The sequence below is a fragment of the Cajanus cajan genome, chromosome 3 (genome assembly GCF_000230855.2).
Source record: "Cajanus cajan strain Asha chromosome 3, NIPB_CcT2T_4, whole genome shotgun sequence".
Classification (NCBI taxonomy): domain Eukaryota; kingdom Viridiplantae; phylum Streptophyta; class Magnoliopsida; order Fabales; family Fabaceae; genus Cajanus; species Cajanus cajan.
The window spans coordinates 59,714,610-59,724,574 of record NC_138519.1 but is presented as its reverse complement, the minus strand read 5'-3'; the positions used below and the strand labels follow the sequence as shown (position 1 = coordinate 59,724,574).

General features: G+C 35.0%; 1 pseudogene; it reads right to left on the bottom strand.

Moving 5' to 3' along the window:
* Positions 1-7,142: 7,142 nt before the first annotated feature.
* On the bottom strand, positions 7,143-9,836 carry LOC109816258 (acidic endochitinase-like; annotated as a pseudogene).
* Between the last annotated feature and the right edge of the window lie 129 nt (positions 9,837-9,965).

Genomic DNA, 9,965 nt, shown 5'->3' with positions numbered 1-9,965 from the left:
GTATTGGTTTCAGTACGGCCGTATTGTAGTTCAAATTGTTCAGTACGGCCGTACTGAACTTCTAGGAGGCCGTATTGAGCTTCAATCCTCCCACATCCTTATTTTAAGCTACTCTAAGACCTCTAAACCTACAGATAATCATCCTAGGGTCGTCCAGGAGTCTTTCTGGCTGACTTTCCTTCGGTCTTCGAGAGTCTTCGAGTCTTATTTCCGACCCGGACAATTTTAGGGGTCTACACTATCCACTAAAACACAAATAGAATCGATCTCTTAAGCGTCTCAGACAAACCTACAATTAAAGTCTATCCACTCACCATTACAGTTCCAAAATGGGACATCTAAGTGCTACACAAATTCCTAAAGACTTCTTGCATACTAAACATGAGCATACAATTTCTCTACTCCTTTCTTTACCTTAGGCCACCATGCTTTCGCTGCACCACTCTGATACATCCTCCTAAGGTCTCGATACATCTCAATAGCTCCTAAATGAATGTCTTCCTCTAAAATCATCTTTCTTAATTGAAGGTTACTAAGCACCTAAATTTGTTCTTGCACCTCAAAACAACATCGATTCTACTCAGAAAAGTTATCTACACTCCTACCAATCTTTTCCACTTGATTCTCTAAGAAAGGCTCTAACTCCTAGGCTTCTCTAATCTCATCCATTAATTCACTAGTCACTTTCAACATAATCAATTCAATGCTCCTAAGGATAATCTCACACACAAAGCATAAGTCTCTAAATTCTTCAATCAATTCCAACCCTTAAATCATCAAAATGATATACCAGAGGTCATCATAATCAAGGCATCTGCCACAATATTGGTTTTACTTCTATGATCATCTCTAAAGATTAAGCACCTAAGCATAAGTTCAATAGGTATACATATCAGATCTCTAATTTCACCACTCCATCTATACCCAAGTCAAACTCTCATCCATCACCTTATCCTATAACCTCATATCTTGTCACCAAAATTATGCTTCTCCAATTTCCTTCAACAATCCATTCACTACTCAAGTCATACTTAGTCTCACACTACTAAGGGTAACCTTATAAGCCAAACTTAAGTCTCTAATTTGAGCCAAAAGATTCATCTCTCTAATCATAAGGGAAGATAAATATAAAGGTTTCCTACACAAAACATCGATCACCACAATGGCTTTAGCCAAATAATAAATAAGATCAAAATTTTATTCCTTAAGAAATTCCAACTATCTCTTTTATCTCATATTTAACTCCTTTGGTCAAAAGATATTTAAGGTTCTTATGATCACTAAATACCTCAAGCTAAGAATCATATAGGTAGTGTCTCCAAATCTTAGTATAAATGACAAAATCACTAACTCAAGGTTATGGGTAAGGTAATTCCTCTCATGAATTCTCAATTTCCTAGAAGCATAAGTTACTATTGTTCCTTCTTGCATCAACACTCTGTCCAAACCTATCTTAGAAGCATAACTATATACCACAAAAGACTTACTAAAATCTAGTAGTATTAACACTAGTCAATCTTTCGTTAAGAATTTCAAAACTACTCTCATACTTATTATCCCCCACAAGGACAACACTCTTCCTAGACGACCTAGTCGAAAGTAATGTTATCTTAAAAATTTACTCAATAAATCTCTAGTAGTAATGAGCTAACCCAAGAAACTCTTAACCTCACTAATAGTATCGCTCACTTAAGCACAACTTCTATCTTAGATAGATCTACGTTATACCTCCGCCAGAAATTACAGGACCTAGAAAACTCACTTCAAATAATTAAAAATCATACTTAGATAAATTATCGTAGAGCTGTCTTGGATACATCTTCATCCTCATCTCTAATATGATGATATCACACCCTAAGGTCAATCTTACTAAACACATAAACACTCACTAAATGATCCATAAGGTCATCTATCCTCATATCAACATACATGCATATCAAATCGTATTAGAATACCTACTTTAAACCTTCATATATACCATTCCTAAGCATGTACGAATCAATCACCATTTACTCCATATAGCACGTACATGAACCAACTTTACCACATAGCATCATATCATCTTAAACAACCTCTCAATGACAAAACCTCAAAACATCATATCCAAATCTATTTTTATCCTTGCTATGCCTAAGAACTCAAAAACATCATGACAACATATACCCACCTTCCACAACTATAAAAGAAATTGACACACAGAGAGTTATACTCATCCAAATGATCTCAAACCTATCTCAAAAGAAAGCTAAGAAAATAAGCTACAACTCTTATGAAGACATAAGATTCCAAAAAGATCATCTTCTTAGCTAAAAATTTCAAAAACCTCAGCAGATATATTCGGCGCTTACAACTAGACCTTTGATCACTAAAGTAGCTATAACTAAAGTTCTAGACCTCCGTTTTATCTGATTCCAGTTCCATTGGAAATATAACATTCAAGGCTACAACTTTTGTGAAGACCATAAAATCTAAATCTGTCAATACGGTACTGTTATTGGCACAACAAAACTGCAACGAAAATATTCCCTACACCATACAGCAATAGTGTACTAACATCCCACAAAATACCTCAACCATTCCAAAATCACTTCTTTCCACCTTAAACTCATATCCAAGCTTTTCACTACAATTCTAAACCAATTCAACTCACACATTCAGCATAAAAGACTTATAACTGAAATAAAATCCTCATGCAACCTAACCCTAACTAGGTTAATATGCAAGTATCAAAACTTAAGGGAATCACCAATACTTTGACCTTTCATCAAGAATGCTCAAAGCTCTAATGCTCAACACATAACCTTTTGGATTCAATCACTACAACTATAGTTTTCAGAAACTCCACCAATCGTAAACTCTTAATACACTCGATAAATCAATGTCTTACCCACATCTAAGGTTCTAATAGTTCTAGTTGGTTAGCACAAGGCTTCGTCCACTATTACTGGCACATATGCTCACAACACGAGCGATACCACTCAACCACCACTTCTTACATAAGCAATAAGTATCAAAACAAATGAACAATCATGAATAGCATCAACTAAGCTATATCATGTCTTTCAACCAAACTATGAAAAAATAATATAAGTGTAAACACAACACTAACAATACAAGGGAAACATCACCATCGTTATCATCATCATAATGCAAAACATTGTTAGAGTACACACAATTAAATAACAACAAACAAAATCAATCATCATACTAACATATCAATAAATTTGACAATCGATTCATTCTATCATTCATCTAACAAATAAGCATAGTAGACTCATAACTCACGGCCGATTGGATCGACCTGCTCTGATACCACTAAATGTGACACCCTTATTACCCCAACACATATATAATATAATTTAATTAAGAAGAATAAACTTTCAAAGGGTTCGCAAATGGGTTCACATAAAACTTCGAAACTGTTCTTTCTTCAATGACTGAAAAATAAAACTTGAAAGGTAAAATTTAAGAGTTTACAATTTTAAAATCATTTATTACAATACCAAATCCATATAAATATTCTGTCCTAGAAATCCTCTGCCCCAATGTCACATTATCAGAGCATTCCTATAATTTAACTGTTGGCATTCTAGATGCCACTCGTAGCCGGATCTTCTTCACCTAAAATATCCACAGTTTATATGGTGAGAAAAGAAAATATCTATATGCAAAGTACATACAAACATATCACAATATAATCTCATCATAATTCATTATTTAATAATATATATATATATATATATATATATATATATATATATATATCAATCATTCATCATCTTCACATCTCAATTCACATTTAACATATCTCATTTCACATACATATCTCAATCCATCATAATCCACACCAATTATACAATTTACAACATCATTTCCATATTCATAATTCATGTCAATCTTACAATTAACAATATCATTTCCACATCCATAATTCACACCAATCTTACAATTAACACTATGTCAAGACCTCGCCACATCTGACACAAGTGATACAATTTAATTGCCTCCCACACCAAACCAGGGTCACGCCCTCCCTGTAGCATCACTTACCCAGGGGCCGTGTCATCCCTAGTCATTTAAGGAGTACGCTCGTCCCTGAAGTATCACCTACCCAGGGTTCGTATCATCCCTGATCATCCGGGAGTACGCTCGTCCCTGAAACATCAACTACCAGGGTTCGTATCATCCTTGATCCTTTGGTGTGAGGAACCACAATCAAATTACAATCCATACAGTCTCTTGCAATTAACCCTATGTCAGGGCTGCCATAATCGACATAAGTGGTGTGTGTTAACTTTCTTACCCATCCCACACCATGCTAGGGTCACGCCCTCCCTGTAGCACCACTTACCCAGGGGCCGTGCCATCCCTAGTCACTGATGTGAGGCACCACAATCACAATCATAATCACATCCATACAACATCTCATCTCATAATTCAAATTCACATCACGTACACAATTCCACCTCACATACACAACAGATAAGCCCAACAAAATAAGGGTTTACACACCCCTCAAGTAATTCACATCAAGATCATTCATTCTTATCAATCAATACAATAATAACATTCATAAATTAATATTATAAACAATGGAATTATCAATTTCATATAACTTTAACATAAACCATAAAACCCCCAATTCTTTCAAAACCTAACTTACAGACACTTTTCTACAGTTTCGTTCTCCCTCTCAGATCATCATTCTTACAAATTAAATATATATTTCTAATCCTCAACACATACAGAATCTAATGGTATCATTAATTCCTCAAACAGAAATATTTCAATTTTTCCAAAACCTAGCCTACAGGCACTTTTCTATAATTTCGTTCTCTCTCCCAGAGCATTATTTTTACAAATAAATCATATATTCATACTCCTAAATTCATACAGAATCAAATAATGCCAATAATTTTTCAAACAGAAATAATTATAAAATTGCTCATAATCCTAAGGGCTCTTCTTCTACCCAATTCCCTCATGTAACTCCACATATAAATAACCCTTTTTTCCCCCGTACCTGAATAAATAGGAACTCGGGCAGAACCTCCTCCTCTTTTTCCTTAAACAAGGATCGGAACTAAAACTGGAGCAGAACCTCATCCTCTGAGTTCCTCTTGGTCTTCAGAGAGAAGAAGAGGAACGAAAGAGAGAACAGAAGAGAAGAGAGAGTGAGAATGAGAGGTGTGTAGAAATGAGAGGATTTGAGGCCTATTTATAGGATTTTTCGCCCACCTACCACAACGGCCCGTTCCAAAATCGGAACGGCCCGTTCTGGTCCCTTCAAACCTACGTAAATTTTTCAACTGGAACGGCCCGTTCCCAAACCAGAACGGCCCGTTCTCAAACCCAGCAGAACGGCCCGTTCTGCTTCCAGAACGGCCCGTTCTCCAAACCAGAACGGCCCGTTCTCCCATCAGAACGGCCCGTTCAGCTTCTACAATTTTGGCCATACTCACTATTCCAGAACGACCCGTTTCATAATTGAAACGGCCCGTTCTGGGCCACGAATTGGGCCTTTGGCCCACGAAAAATGGGCTGTTACATAATACATTTGCACCAGTTGCTCGACATGAATAAATTAGACTAATTGTTGCTTTAGCAGCTAATATGGATGGAAAATCCTTCACATAGATGTTAAATTTGTATTTTTAAATGGAATGTTGCAAGAGGAAATTTATATTGAATAGCTTGCTAGTTTTATTGTTGCAAGTCATGAAGAAAAATTTTATAAGCTTCATGAAGTATTGTATGGGTTGAAACACACTCCAAGAGCTTAGTATAACATAATTGATTTTCATTTTTTGCAGAATGATTTCAAGAGGAGCCAAAATGAGTCTACTTTTTATGTGAAAGATTATAGCAATGGAAAGAAAATTGTGGTTTATGTTGATAATTTGTTGGTTATAGGTGATGATATTGATGAAATTGAAGAATTTAAAAGATCATGTTGCAGGTTTTTGAAATGAAAAATCTAGGAGTCATGAGATATTTTTTGGGGATGTAAGTGCATCAGGTTGATGATGAAGTTTTTTTCTCATAGAAAAAGTATGCCAATGACTTGTTGAAAAAATTCAAATTGAAAGCTAAAATCTTGTTTCAATTCCACTTGCTGTTAATGAAAAACTCTCCAAGGTTAATGGTGATGCAAAGGCGGATGTGATTCAATATAGAAGTTTGGTTGGTAATGCCTTCGTTATTTGACTGCAATCAGACCAAATTTGATATTTGCAGTAGTTTACTTTAAGATTCATGCGCTTACCAAGTTTAACACACTCTGGTATAGGCAAAAGAGTGTTGAGATACTTAAAAGGTACCTCTGATTTTGACATTTGGTACAATAAAATTGATGGAAAGGTTGAATGTTTTGTTGATAATGATTGGGCTAGATCTGTTGATGACTCTAAGAGCACAATGAGACATGTTTTTTCACTTGATACATGGAACTCTAAGAAGCAATAACAAGTCAACTATTTTGATTGTTAAGAATCCAATTCAACATGGAAGAATCAAACATATTAATGTCAAATTCCAAGCTATATGGGAAGCTAAGAAAAATGGAGGTGTTTAGTTGATGTATTACATATCCGAGGAGCAATTGGCAGACATACTCACTAAGACACCTCTAAATGCTAAGTTTAATGAGTTAAGAAGCAAGTTGGGAGTCCTTAAGAAAAGTTTTAAGGAGGAGCGCTAAACTACTAAAAATTTTCTTTATTTTTTTATTGTTGTAATTAATTATGGTTGCTTGTATTAGTGGGTAAAGTTCTAATATAGCAATGTTTGCTTACTTCAGTCATGTGCTACTAAGTATCTTATTTTTGGAAAATCTACACCTCTTATGATGTTAGGTAGATGCATTTTGCTGACAACATGTATGTGCATGATGTATGACTTTTATTTTTCATGTATTTGTCTTATATATGAATGAAAAATATGCAAAACAGGATAGTCATCCAACAAATACGAGATTGCTATGTTCCTTCACCTTTCGTCTTCTCTGTTTTATGGTTTTTTATGTTTTTCGGTTCCGCCACCCATTGCATGTTCTAACAATAATAATAATAAATTGATATATATATATATATATATATATATATATATATATATATATATATATATATGTGTGTGTGTATGCGCGCATGTGTGTCGATCTAGTGATAAGAACTCGAGATAGTTGTACATAGTCTGGTTCCAATTACACACTTATTTATTCTGGTTCACAACATTCAACCCCCACAGTATTCATTTGAACCAATAAACATACTTCTCATCATAGGCATGAATATTTGAACATACAGCAATACAGAGATAAATAATTCATATTACAAATTGCTGGTAGATAGACTTTGGATATTACACATGGCTCCTAATGGAGGAGCTATATCCACTTTGAACATCATAATACCTAGACCACAGCATAACACCTCCATATTTAGCAGAACCCTTAATGGCTGGAAGCACTTGGGAAGTAAGATCAAAAGCAGGAATGAAGCCACTTCCTGCAGCCTGTGGTGAAGCTGGTAATCCCAAGAATATCTTGTTGGCAGGGATACCTGATATCCACTGCTTCCATGCATCTTCAAGGTTACTAATTTCACCAGAAGTGTATTGGCAAGGAGGGATATTATAGAATTGGACCCAAACATAGTCAAAAAGGCCTGTTGTGAGAGCATTTCCAATCCAAGCATCAGGAAACGGGCACTGAGGTGCTGCAGTTATGTACACTTGCTTTCCATACCCTTTGAGGAACCTGGCAAGATCACCCCAGTGTTGGTTTGATCCACCTTCAATGTCAAAGTCAATGCCATCAAGAACAGCAGGGCCAAGAGGGCGAGATGATGATTGTCCCCTCAAGAAGTTGTCCCAAAGATAAGTGGCTACTTGGCTTGCATCCTGAGTGGATGCAATTGAGTAGCTTCCAGCACCGCCTCCTAAAGAGAGCAATACCTTGATGCCTTTGGCTTGACAAGATTTGATGTCTGAGCTTAAGCCAGGGCATCCATTACTGTATGGATCACAATGACCAGCAAGATTAATCATGGGAGTTTGGCCATCTCCAAAGGTTGGCAAAAAGGCTATGATCACATAATCATAGTTCCCTGTGGCACAAGCCTCGGCCAGCGTGCGCTCATTGCCATTCTGGCCCAGTAGATTGCAATTTTGCCAGCATTCGAACCATTTGCTAGTGCTAACAAAACTAAGCAGAAGAATGTGACTGAGATTGCTGATTTCACTGCCATTGTGTAAAGAATTGCCTGAAGAGATATCTCTTAAGCTGCTACTTTGCCAAACCATGCTGGTGGAAATAGCTTTTATAAAGGTAACATGGCAACTAAGCCAACAAAAAGTGTGGTTCTTTTCTTCTTAAGAATTTTGCTTGGCAGTTACTTCGTCTCGTACTAAATGGTTAAAATGCAGTCATTGATGCTGACGTTTAAGCAACCAACCATTTTACTAGTCTTTTTCATCTCTTATGTCTTCTACGTTGTACGCTCCTTTTCGGTGCTACTCTTTTAAGCTGTTCTCTGAAATTTCTGTCTGTTTTCTGTTGTACTATGCTTCAGTGAAATTTCTCACGCTACTTAAAACAACAATAATAATAATTACACCAGTGGTGTCCTGAAAAACAGTGGAAGAGAAGTTTCATTTTATCAAAGAGAATTGTAATTGTCATAAAACTGTGTCTTTGTGGAACTTGCTACTTTCCTGTATGGTTTAATAATTATTACCCATTTGTAATAATCTGAATTACTGCTACTACATTTCTTCAGCTTTGTGAATTGAAATTTCAAAGGGTCACTTAAGCAGAGAGAGGAGCACTAAAGAGAAAAGGACAAATTTAGGCCATATTGAAATTGTTTATCCTCTAAACATGTTTGGAAGGATTTTTTATCGAAGTATACTTCTGTTATCTACAAGTTTGTCCCTGAACACTTGAACAGAGCATTTGATGAAATCAGTAGAAAAAATTGAGAAAATATCTTACAACTATTTATATTTTTTTTTGTTTTAAAAAAACTTATTTTGAAATTTAATAGATTTTATAAGAGAAATTGATTGCTGAATAGTATGAAATAATTTGAAAATTCAGTTTTTGAAACAAAAAGTGAGAATGAAATCTAACGAACTCTTTGATCTTCTTTTTGGTTCTCACTATTAAGTATATTAAGAACAGAAAACAAAATTGGGGTTAGTTTTGTCTGCAATATTTTATTAGTTAACAAGAAAGTATAATTTCATTACCCATACCAAAATGTTCGAGCTAAACTGCTTCTTCAACCTACATTGTTCGTGATTCGTGAATTGGTCACACAATCAAAATGAAAGACAACTTCTTCTCCATACCTTAGATATTACATTTTTACGCTCTTTAATTTATAAAAGATATTAGTAATATATTTTCTAACATTTTAAAATAACAATAAATAAATAAAACACCCTTGAGACATTTTTTTTATTATTGGCTAAAACTTATTATTTAATAAACTTCGTTCATGATTTTATAATTTTAAAAAAATAATAATAATCGATAATACTAATACTAATTGCATAAAAGGAGCATTTTTACTAGCATTCCCCTCCCTTTATTTGTTTATTTATTAATCTTTTTCTTGACTTTGTACCAAGCAATCAAGGAGTCATCATAAAATGAGAGCAACATGACTTTTTGACCTGTATATTCTCTAACAGTAACTTAACGCTGCTGCAAAAATAGGAGATTCTTCTAGTTGAAGGCGTACACGGTAACAATTAACAGCATTAAGAACTTGCCGTAGCAAAACAACATTCTCGAAGGACGCGTATTTGTTTTGATATCAATAACTATCAAAGATGGTCACTTAATCATGTAAAATGACATCAAAATTAACGAATCAGTTTGTGCACATAGAGCCGCTGAATTAATATTAGCCTTTTCTTTTATTGTTGAAAGACATTGCATCAGCAAAAAAAAAACATGG